This window comes from Canis aureus, chromosome 4 (assembly GCF_053574225.1).
Source record: "Canis aureus isolate CA01 chromosome 4, VMU_Caureus_v.1.0, whole genome shotgun sequence".
In the NCBI taxonomy this organism is placed as follows: Eukaryota; Metazoa; Chordata; class Mammalia; order Carnivora; family Canidae; genus Canis; species Canis aureus.
In genome coordinates, this window is record NC_135614.1 from 88436374 (window position 1) to 88447188 (window position 10815).

At 50.1% G+C, this 10815-nt stretch overlaps 1 long non-coding RNA gene across 1 annotated transcript; it reads left to right on the plus strand.

Annotated features, from left to right (window-relative positions):
• The first annotated feature begins 1962 nt into the window (after positions 1–1962).
• LOC144311972 (uncharacterized) lies at positions 1963–7445 on the plus strand. Its single transcript, XR_013377448.1, has 3 exons — positions 1963–2076; positions 5475–5573; positions 6991–7445. It is a non-coding gene; the product is annotated as an uncharacterized LOC144311972 (long non-coding RNA).
• The last annotated feature ends 3370 nt before the right edge of the window (positions 7446–10815 follow it).

Below are 10815 nucleotides of genomic sequence, written 5' to 3' on the forward strand. Positions count from 1 at the left end.
CGTGGAGGATGCAGGGAGGTTGAGGTTAAGGGCAGAGATGGAAAAAGGAAGAAGGAAGGAAAGAGAGATCATGTATCTCCCTTTCGTCTTGGGTTTTGATGAAAATAAACAAAAAAAAAAAGGAGACAATAAATAACCTGAGGCCCTTTTATGAAAATCCATGGAAGTAAAATCTGGGGGGACAAGATGAAAATAAAAATTAGGTAATCATATGGCATTATCCCTCCTCCCCTTTTTTTTTTTTTCGCTTGTTTGTGCTACGATTCACTCCTCTGTCGTATCCAAGACATGTTGGACCGTGGGCCTCATACAACCCCTCAGATGTTGTCCTTCCAGGCGGAACATGAAAGTGATTGCTGCTCGTTTTTTTTTTTTTTTTTTAATATCTCTTAATCTAACTCAAACCACATCAGGGTTTTCGTATGATGACAATAACTCCCAAAGAACAAAATGTCATGGAAGGAACACACGCTTATCCATTGTGTTTGTGCCCTGAGCTGGACTCGTTACTGCATCTGTTCTCTGAAGAGTTTAGTTTAAAGTAAAACTTAAGAGAAATTTAAATATTTTCTAGAGTGAACCTTACTGTGCAGGTGGTGGTTCACTCAAACTTTCTAAAAGCCAGGTGTTCTGGGCTCCTGGGTGGCTGGTGAAGCGTCTGCCTTGGGCTCAGTCATGATCTCAGGGTCCTGGGATCGAGCCCCACATCAGGCTCCCTGCTCAGCGGGGAGTTTGCTTCTCCCTCTGCCTCTGCCTGCCGCTCCCCTTGCTTGTGCTCTCTCCCTCTCTCTCTCTCTCTCTCTCTCTGTCCAATAAATAAAATCATAAATAAATAAATAAATAAATAAATAAATAAATAAATAAATAAACAAATAAATGTATGTAAAAAGCAGGTCTTCACAGAAAAACGAAAGATTTTAATCCCAAACTACTACGGCTTTATTTCAGATCATTCAGGCTAGATTAAGTCCATTCATGGATCATTTTTTTCTTCTCAAAGTATCAAAGCACTTTACAGAGATGTACTCATCAAGTCTCACAAATCTTCTTTTCGAAGGTGAAGAAAGAAATCAACTTGTTTACAGAAGGACAAAATTTTGCCTTCCTCTTCCACGGTTCTCTTTTCTTTCTAGTGGGAAAAGCAGAGGAGACAGGTAGCTCCAGCCCACGCACCGTGTTGGGCAGGTGCCGGATGTGACCACCCTTTTCTCTTTAATTAGAGAGGAAGCCGGGCTGGTCCACACCTTTTTTGTGATGGAGAAGAATGATCTAGAAGGTTCCCAAGAACACCACGGTGGCGGGCAACGGGAGTCCCAGAGACAGCGGACTTCCAGACTGAAGCTCCATCCTTGGGTTCCCATGGAACCTTTTTCATTCTTCAGTCGTTTCCATCTCGGTTTGTATTTTGCGATTCAGGACCTTTCTTGTCGCCGTGATTCTGGTAGCTTCTATATTTTCTTGTGACTCTTAAGTTCGAAAGCTTCTCATTTCCCCCAGTTGGATGCAATGTATTCGTGACAGGGAGGGGGTGTGTCTTTTAGAAAGTAGATCAATTCCCCTCTTACATTTTCTCTCTCTCCTCTAACCCCTGTCCTAAAATCATCCCATGGGTCTTCTCAGTCTATCGGTGTCGTAAATTCAAAAGGCCCTCCAGCAAGGAGACGGAATAGGGAGGGGGTTGCTGTTCACGAAAGTGTCGGTTACACGGGATGAAGAGACTACGTAGTCCGCTTGGTTCTCAGGACTGTACGGAGACTTGCCACTTACGGGGAGGGTAGAGCTCATGGTGTCTGCTCTTACCACAAGAGAAAAAAAAAAAGAAAAAAGAGAGAAATCAATATGAAATGCCCCCCCCCCAAAAAAAGTTTCAAACAAACAAACAAAAAATTGTCTAAAAAGAGTCAGTGTGTTTCCATGCTCGGGAACCTTGGATAAAGAATCTATGAGAACCAAAAAGGAGGAAAAGTGAGCACACGCATAAATTGTTTCAACAGCCAAGGGGAGAGATTACCAGGAGGCAGAAAACAAAAGGTCCCTGGGAAGGACTGAGGAGGTCATCGTAGCCCCGTCTACACGGTAAGCACTGTTACGAGGGGTTCTTCAAACATGTCTGCTGGGAACAAAACCGGGTAGGACTGACCAGGGTGCAGAGGGAGGCCCGGCAGGGTGCTGGGAAGTGACAATGGGCCACTTCCTCCTCGGCCAAGCATCCCTGCCTCACCTCTTTAAGGAAGTCTTTTCTCCTTTTAATGGAAGACTTGGAAGTTCACGATCCTTTGCCTGATTTGTTTCTCACCCCAATACAATCTTGCTCAGAGTTGCTCATGTTCCCACCATCCCCCCATTACAGGCCTTGCATTTATAAAGGTAGGACGATGGGATTCTTGTTTAAGTCACTAAAGGGCATTTCCCTCTTCTGATGCTCATAAAAGGCTCTCAACACCATCCTTCATTGATCCAACCAGTGGACGGGCTTTCCGCCAGAACTGAGTACAGTCCACCCCCTGGGCTGTGGCGGTATCCGGCCCCCGGGGCCGAAGTGGGCAGTTACTGGAGCCGTTTTCACGTAGATGTCAACGGAGTAAACCTGGGCTGGGAACAGACTCTACCGGACACCAGCGCCCGCTGACCGCTTTCCACACCAGCGTCGTGGGCTACACGATGGGAACCGCTCGTGGGAACTATCCCCCCGCCTGCGCGCTGTCGCTTACTCTTCACGGCAACTCTGTGCAAAATGGGCATCTGCTCCTTTTTGCTACAAAAGGGAAACAGAGGTGCCCAGTGGCTAAATAACCTGGGCACGTTGGTGGAGGCGGCTCACCGCTGCACATCCCCATGCTGCCACCCACCTCCTTAAGGAGCACGTGGGGAGAGGCTGGATCCAACTGGAAGTCATCCACTGAAGATATTTACATAATTTTAAATTTCTGATTCAAAAAAATTTTAATGACCAGGCCGCTATTTGGCACTAGGCGTTCCTGGGTTTTGTTGTTGTTTTGGTTTTTAATTTATTTCTTTAACCTGGAAAAGGAAAGACAATTTAAAGTGCATAAAATTCTTTAAAAAAAAAAAGATTTTATTTATTTATTCATGAGAGATGCAGAGAGAGAGGCAGAGACCCAGGCAGAGGGAGAAGCAGGCTCCGTGCAGGGAGCCCGATGGGGGACTCGATCCCAGGACCCCGGGGTCACGCCCTGGGCTGAAGGCAGATGCTCAACTGCTGAGCCACCTGGGCGTCCCTAAAATTCTTTTTTTTTAAATAAAAGGACACCAACTGCAGACTGTACGTGTAGAAAACCCACCAAACCAGAACATATGCAGAGCCACCCCCCCTGATCAGTGAGTACTTTCCATAAAACGCCGGTTAGGACCGTTTTGAGCTTTCCAGGCTGTACGATCTCTGTTGCAATTATTCAACTGTCCTCGTAGCACCCAGGCTGCCACAGACAAGACCTAAAGAATGGTGTGTTCCCTTATCTTTATTTAAAAAACAGCCGCCCCCGCCCCCCACTCCCTCATCCAACCCCACTCCCAGCTCCTCTTCTGCCAACGTTACTCTCCCTACAGGGTCTCCTTTAAGGCAAAGTTCTGACCCTGGGGTCCTTAGGCTCTAGGCCTCCACACTCATCAAAATTGTTTCAAAATGTTCCTAGTGTTTTCATTTGCAGGAGGATTTTTTTCGGGGGTAGGATCTATAGCTCTCATTAGCCTCTCAAAGGTTTCATGACTGAAGGAAAGTTAAGCCCAAGATCCCGGTGCTCAGACAGTCGTTTCTGCCTCCAGAGCCGCCCGGAGGCCTCGAGGGGTGCTCGCGTCCTGCTGTCTCTGCACGTGCTGTTCCCTGTGATTTAGGAGCCTCGCTCACACCGAACTCCTCCTTGGGCCCCAAAAACATCTTGCGCAACATTCAAGTCTCAGAGCTTTGCAAATCCTTTCCCATCTGTTTGGTGTGGACCTTCGATTTAATTCACCTCCTGAACCTCTATTGCTGAAGTGCTTCCTTGCAGTCCGGCTGCGTGTCCTGGGAACAGAGACCCAGATCGCACGGCTCCGGGTCAGCGCGACGAGCAAACACGCAATCACCAATTCGCCATGGGGGGAGAGTAAAAGGTGCAGCCAGATACTCAGCGTGGGTCCCTAACCCAGGTTTTGGGGCATCGGGAGATGTTTCTCAAAAGAAATGCAGGTTAAGTGGGGGCCCAAAGGGTGCCTAGGAACCCAAATATGGAACCAGAGGCTGGTCGCACAGAGAGGCAGAGGGTGAGTAGAAGGGAACGTAGGGGCCAGTGGGTGTAGACAAACACAGGGGAGTTCGTCAGAACGGAATACGGGGTGCGCAGGGCAGGGGACTGTCTGGAGAGGCCGAGAGCTGGGACCACCAAGGACCTCGTGTCCAGATTGTTGGTACTTGATTACGAAGACACAGAGAGGTCAGCAGGCCACCCGCTTTGGCATAACGGGGCCTGCTTAGCAACGGAATCCCGGGCCCGCCAGCGCCGCCGCAGCAGGTCTGCCTTTGACCGCAGCCCTGGGCCGGCCCGGGGGGCTCAGCGGTTTAGCGCCGCCTTCGACCCAGGACGTGACCCCGGGGTCCCGGGATCGAGTCCCCTGTCGGGCTCCCTGCACGGAGCCTGCTTCTCCCTCTGCCTGGGTCTCTGCCTCTCTGTGTCTCTCATGGATAAATAAATAAAATCTTAAAAAAAAAACAAAAAGATGAACGCAGCCCTGGACAGCTCGTGCGCACAGACATCCGAGGGGGACCTCTTTATCCTGGGGGAACCTGCTTCCCACTTCACCTGACAAGCCCCCCCCCATCCCGAGCCAGGCTTCCAGAAAGGCTCTGGGGTGACATCTCCCAGGGTCCTTGCTGAGGACAGACCTTCCTGCTCTTACGACGGGGTTACAGCCCGATAAACCGTAGCAAGTCGAAAATATCCTAAATTAAAAATGCGTTTAATACGCCGAACCTACTGATCATCATAAATGTGCTGCTAGAGACTATTTCCATGAGCCTGCAGTTGAGCAGAACCATCGGACTATCCCCCGGGACGGATCGGCCCCTGTCCTGGGGGGATGCACGGAGAGGCTGCCTGCGTTTGGGGGCCTGTCACCGTAACAGTCGCCGCCCCCTGTGGTGGCTGGGCTGGCGGGGAGCCTCCCCACTGGCCAGCCTCTCCAGAGACGACTTGGGGAAAGATCCCAATTCAAAGTCCGAAGGACAGTTTCTACCAGTCGCGTATGAATTCCACACCATCGTAAAGTTGGAAAATTGTGAAATCAAACCATCCTAAGTTGGGGGCCCTCTGTGCGCAGATTCCCGGCTCTGCCCTGGACCTTCTCATTCCGTAGGCCTGGGTTGGAATCAAAGACTCTGTCTTTCCTGCAAACTTTTTTTTTTTTTAATTTTTAATTTTAAATAAATAAATAAATAAATAAATAAATAAATAAATAATTTTTTATTTTATTTTTTTTAGAGTAGGCTCCACACCCCACGTGGGCCTTCACCCCAAGGCCCTGAGATGGAGGGTTGCATCGTCTCCCGGCTGAGCCGGCTCGGCACCCCTTTCTGACAGGTTTGTAAGGATGATTCTTAGTTTAGGGAAGCTTGGGGAAACACATCCTGAGCCCCCCGAGCCACAGGCATTGCATCCAGGGTCCCGGGTGCTCTCACCCCGCAGGTGTCACGGCGCTCATTGGTTGTCCTAGAATTATTTTCTTAGGTGGCTGTTTGTCCAGAGGACGGCGAGCCCTTCCCTCCTGCCCGGCCCTGATGCCAGCACGGCCCGCTGCCCTGAGGTCAGCAGAGGCCCGAGCCCATTCGGGAGTACCCTCCTCCCCCCCATCCCCCCCACCTCCCGCGGGAGCCCTGCAGCAGGCCCAGGGTCCCCGGCACGTGAAAACCAACGTAGCCTCAGTCTTCCTGAGCCACTTCTCGGCCAGGCCTTGGGCCGAAGATCCGAGTCAAGGCCGGGAGGACGCTCCTGTCACCAGCTGGGGCTGAAACTCCTCTGGGCCCCGTGGCATCCCCGGTGCCAGCTGAGAACCGGGGCCCCCTGCGCCCCCCCAAGCCGCCTCCTTTGGCTTGCCTCTCAGGTCACCCAACGACTGCATTCGACCCTCTGACCTTCTGTGACAGCAAATTCCTTTGGCGACCACAAGCTGCGCCAAGGAGTTATTTCCTTTTATTTGTTCTGTGTTTCCTTCCCAGCTAGTTGTCCTCGCTTAAGCAATCCCTTCTACGGAGGAATTAATTCAATTACTGTGTCCTTGTGCGTGGGGGCGGCAGGGGGAGGGGGAGGGGGGGAATAAGTATTTAAAAATCCCCTGAAGGATTTCTTATTCTGTTGCAAATCATAATAGTCCTGACCTATACACAGCACGTGTCCATTTTGCAAATTGGGGGGTGGGGGGGAGAAATGCAAAGCATATAAACCCTGCCAGCGAGGATGTGATGCCCACATCATCCCGTGTGCCACGGCCCCATGCGCACGGTCTCCTGTGGACGGGCTCCTGTCGCTGGAGCCCCGCACCCAAGGACCTAAGCCTGCAGTATTCAGGCCTCACAGGCGGGAAGGTGATGTGAGGGTGCGTGGGGCCAAGGCCCCCGGGCAGGGCGTGGGGGGTCAGGTGTCCTAAGGAACCGTGTGAGGATTTGTCACTCCAGTTCCAGCTGGCTGAGGAAAGGGCAGACACCGCTGGGACGCTGGAAAATCCGGCTCCTTTCCCAAATACGCTCGTCCTCAAAAAACCCAACCTGGGTAGCCCTCCTCTGGAGCCTTTCCAACCAGCTGGGCGGGCTCACGGCTCATCAGCTGCGGCCACGGGCCCACGGGAGAGCGTGGACTGGCCAACTGGGGTTCCTTCCCTCAGGGACCCAAGGAAAAGCCAGAAAGGGATTTCTCAAGATTGAGGTTTTGTTTTTTGTTATTTTTTTATGGCTTCTTTGTTTTTCTTAAATGATTGTGATTTGGTTACTTTTATCGTTTAAAGGCATATGCTCATTACAAAGCATTTGTTGAGGAAGAGGACTAAAGCCGAAAATAATAAAATCATAAATCACCCAGCACCTGGGCTCCGCTCTCCTGCCTGAGATGTTCTCGCTCAACCAGGATTCTGTGCCAACGTCGGCCGCACCCGGTGCTGGATGGAGCAACGTTCCTGGAGCTTCCTGCAGGGCTTGGCTCAGCCCCAGGTCGGGGGTGACCCCCGGAAAACCAGAAAGCCCATGCATCCTTTGCTCACTGGTCGGCTCTGGGCTGGTAACCTGAGGACTCGGCTGCTGCCACTTTTTTTTCATCTTTTCCCTGGACTTACCCCTTCAGTCCCCATCACTGAGTTGGGAAGCTTGATGAGCATTTTTAGAGACGGAGCAAAACCATGCTGGAATCTTCTGTTTCCCTTCTTGGCACCCTACCCCACTTTCATGGCAATGGTATGAAGCTGTACCTCTTTCTTTCTTTGGGTCTTTCTTGCCAATCAATTACTTTTTTCCCGGTGTTTATTATGTTTTGTCCATTCCTTGAGGAAATAGATAAGAGAGAGATTCTATGCACTGAATTAGCCATCAAAAAAAAAAATGAAATCTTGCCATTTGCAACAACATGAATGGAACTAGGGGGTATGATGCTGAGCAAAATACATCCATCAGAGAAAGACAATTCTTGTATGGTCATATATGGAATTTAAGAAACAAAACAGAGGAGCGTAGGGGAAGGGAGGGCAAAATAAAACAGGATGAAACGGGAGAGGGAGACAAACCATCAGAGACTCTTAATCACAGGGAACAAACTGAGGGTCGCTGGAGGGGAGAGGGGTGGGGGGCAGGGTCACTGGGTGACGGGCATCAAGGAGGACGCCTGATGGGATGAGCCCTGGGAGTCACATGCAAGACTGATGAATCTCTGAAACTAATAATACACCATATGTTGATTAATTGAATTTAAGCAAGCAAAAAAAAAAAAAAGAGAGAGAGAGAGAGTTTTTACACATTGAATTCACTATTTTGAATTCCATATCTCCCAAGACCAGGTTCTTACGTCCCCACGGGACTGGGGGTGGTTCTCTGCAGTTCTAAGCAGAGGATTGTTTTCCTTTGACTCCTGTCGTCCACAGTCACGACCTCCCCACGAGCACAGACACAGGCGTGAAGGAAGGGACTGCAAATTCCAGGAAGGGTCTTGAGAGTCTTGGCAGTTACATCCCCCGTGGAAAACTGGTAGCCTTAATCATACTGAGTGTAGTTATGTTTAGTTGTTGAATGTACTGAATAAGCACTTGCTTCCTCCATTGCAATAACTCGTCGCTGGGCCTACTGTTGCTGCGTTAAACCCTCTCTAAGAATAAGGCTTAAAAAGACTCTCTCATGTGGATTGGAGCAATAATCAGACATAGAAAGTTCTACAAGAGGTTACATCTTCAAATAATATTAAAAAAAAAAAAAAGATCACCTAATAATGTTCATCTATCCCAAGTGCGGAAGGAGAAACAGAACACGGGGACAGTTCCAAGGCCTCAACGTGAGCATATTCAACAGCAGCATTGCTTGTCACTGGTGCTAGGGGGTCTCTGAGACGGCCTCCAAAATAGAGCCCCTCTGGGGGCCTCCCTGAAATCAGCTCCCATATTGATTAATTCTATAAACAGTTATTTAGCAGCAGGTTCTCTGTCAGGCACTGGAAATGCAAAGATGAAAAGGACGTGGCTCCTTTTCTTAGAAGATCATAGTCTCCTGGGGGAGGAAGCCAACACACAGCTAACTGCTATTGACGGCAGGACTGTGAGATAAGAGAGACGCGCGCAGACGCTGGGGGCAGTCGAGGCCTCTGGACCACTATGCATACCCTCACTTAAAAACTTAGTCAAGAGACTTGGGGTTTCAACTGGTCTTAGAGTGTCGGGCCGAGAAGAAGGTGGGCAATTAAGGCAAAGAACCTGGTATGTTCAAAGGCATGGAGATGTCAAAAGCTGGCTTGGTCCAGACCCATGAGATGTTGGGTGTAACTGGGCCATAGGTTCATGACTATGACTATGACTATTGACTGCTGGGGAGTGGTTGGGGGGTGGGGAGGGAGACGAAATTAGAATAAGCCTGAAAACAGACTGAAGAGTTTTGCTCGCCATCCTAGAGAATCTGGAAGTCATCCTACCAAAAAGGAGAGGGAGCTGATGGGATCAACATTTTCTTTTGGGATATGACTTCTTGTGCCAAGGATTAAAACAGCTGCAGCCAGGAGCGACCAGCAGGTAAAGGATTAATTGTGAGGTTCTTGCAGTTTTCCTGGCAACAAAAACACAGATTGGAGCTAGGGTGACTGCAGTGAGGAACGAAGGCTGAGGGACGGAGTGAGGAGATGTTGCAATAATAAAATTTGGGGTTGATGAATATCCCATAGGAATGGGGTTAAGTAAAATAAGTATTCATTTTTTTCCCCTTAAAACATAGGGTAGATGGTGGCATAACTAGGGAAACCTGATTAAAGGATATATTTGCAAGGAGACGTGAGTTACGGAGAAAAGCCGATGAGTTCCACTCTGCAAAGCGTTGGTAGGGTTGGGGTACCTGTGGGATGATGCGCGGTTGGGAGTTTGGTGTAAGCCTCAGGAGGCAGGAGACCTAGGGATCTGATTTTAGGAGTCCTCACCAACACACGGGCAACGGGCAAAGAGCTTTGGGTGACATTATTCATTCGCTTCATAAATATTTTGTCTATTTCCTACACGCCAGGTGATGGGCTCGCGAGAGCATCAAACCCAGGGGCAGAGATTATGAGGGCAGGACTTCAGAGTTAGTATCTCAGGCATCAGGTATCAAACTTCAATGAGTAAAAATAATCAATCAGGGAGCTGGCTGAGAACTGAGATTCTCTGATCCCACCTTCATGACCCCAGCCTTATTAACTAGCTCCCAGGTGGTGACGGTGCCGGTGGTGTCCGGAGAAACAAGGTCTCGGGGGTGGCCAGAGGACATGGAGTCACCATCGGGGATTGAGAACAGAGGGAAGAGGAAAGCCAGATTATGAGATCCCTTCAAGGTCCCTGACCCTGGGGGATCCCTGGGTGGCTCAGCGGTTTAGCACCTGCCTTTAGCCCAGGGCGCGATCCTGGAGTCCCGGGATCGAGTCCTGTGTCGGGCTCCCTGCGTGGAGCCTGCTTCTCCCTCTGCCTGTGACTCTGCCTCTCTCTCTCTCTCCATCTATCATGAATAAATAAATAAATAAATCTTTAAAAAAAAAAAAAGGCCCCTGACCCTTAAGCCACACAGTGGACATTGTGAGTTTAGAATCTATGAAAATACTCACAGGCTTCATTCCAGATCCCTGTCTTTCCCTTTGGGCCCGTTTGAGCCTCGACTCACCTATGGGCAAAGCCTTCTGCACACCCCCCGGCCCCCCCTTCTCTGGGTCTTCCCCCTGCTTGTTCCTTTGAGGTTCTCTGACTGGGCATCCTCCTGCCCCTGACTTTCTCTAATCTGAATTACGTGTCCTCCCCTTGAGCAGCTCCTTGGCTGACCGCGGTAGTGTCCGCCCTTGGCATAGCTCTGGCACCTCCTCAAGGTCACCATCAGCATCAGCTACAGGAGGGGGAAAATCGTGGAAGGGACTTGAGGAGTTACTTGTCTAAACGTCCTACCCGAGTCAGGGCGACGTACCCTAGACCGGTGGTCGTCTAGCATCTTCATGCCTGTGTCCAGGGCCACCACACAGCCTGGCCTGAGGTCAGACAAGCTCCACTGTCGCCAGCAGCCCAACCCTCCAACAATACCTCTCAGCGATCAGGTTCTGGCTTCTGTGTCCACACGGCGCAGGCCTCACCCGA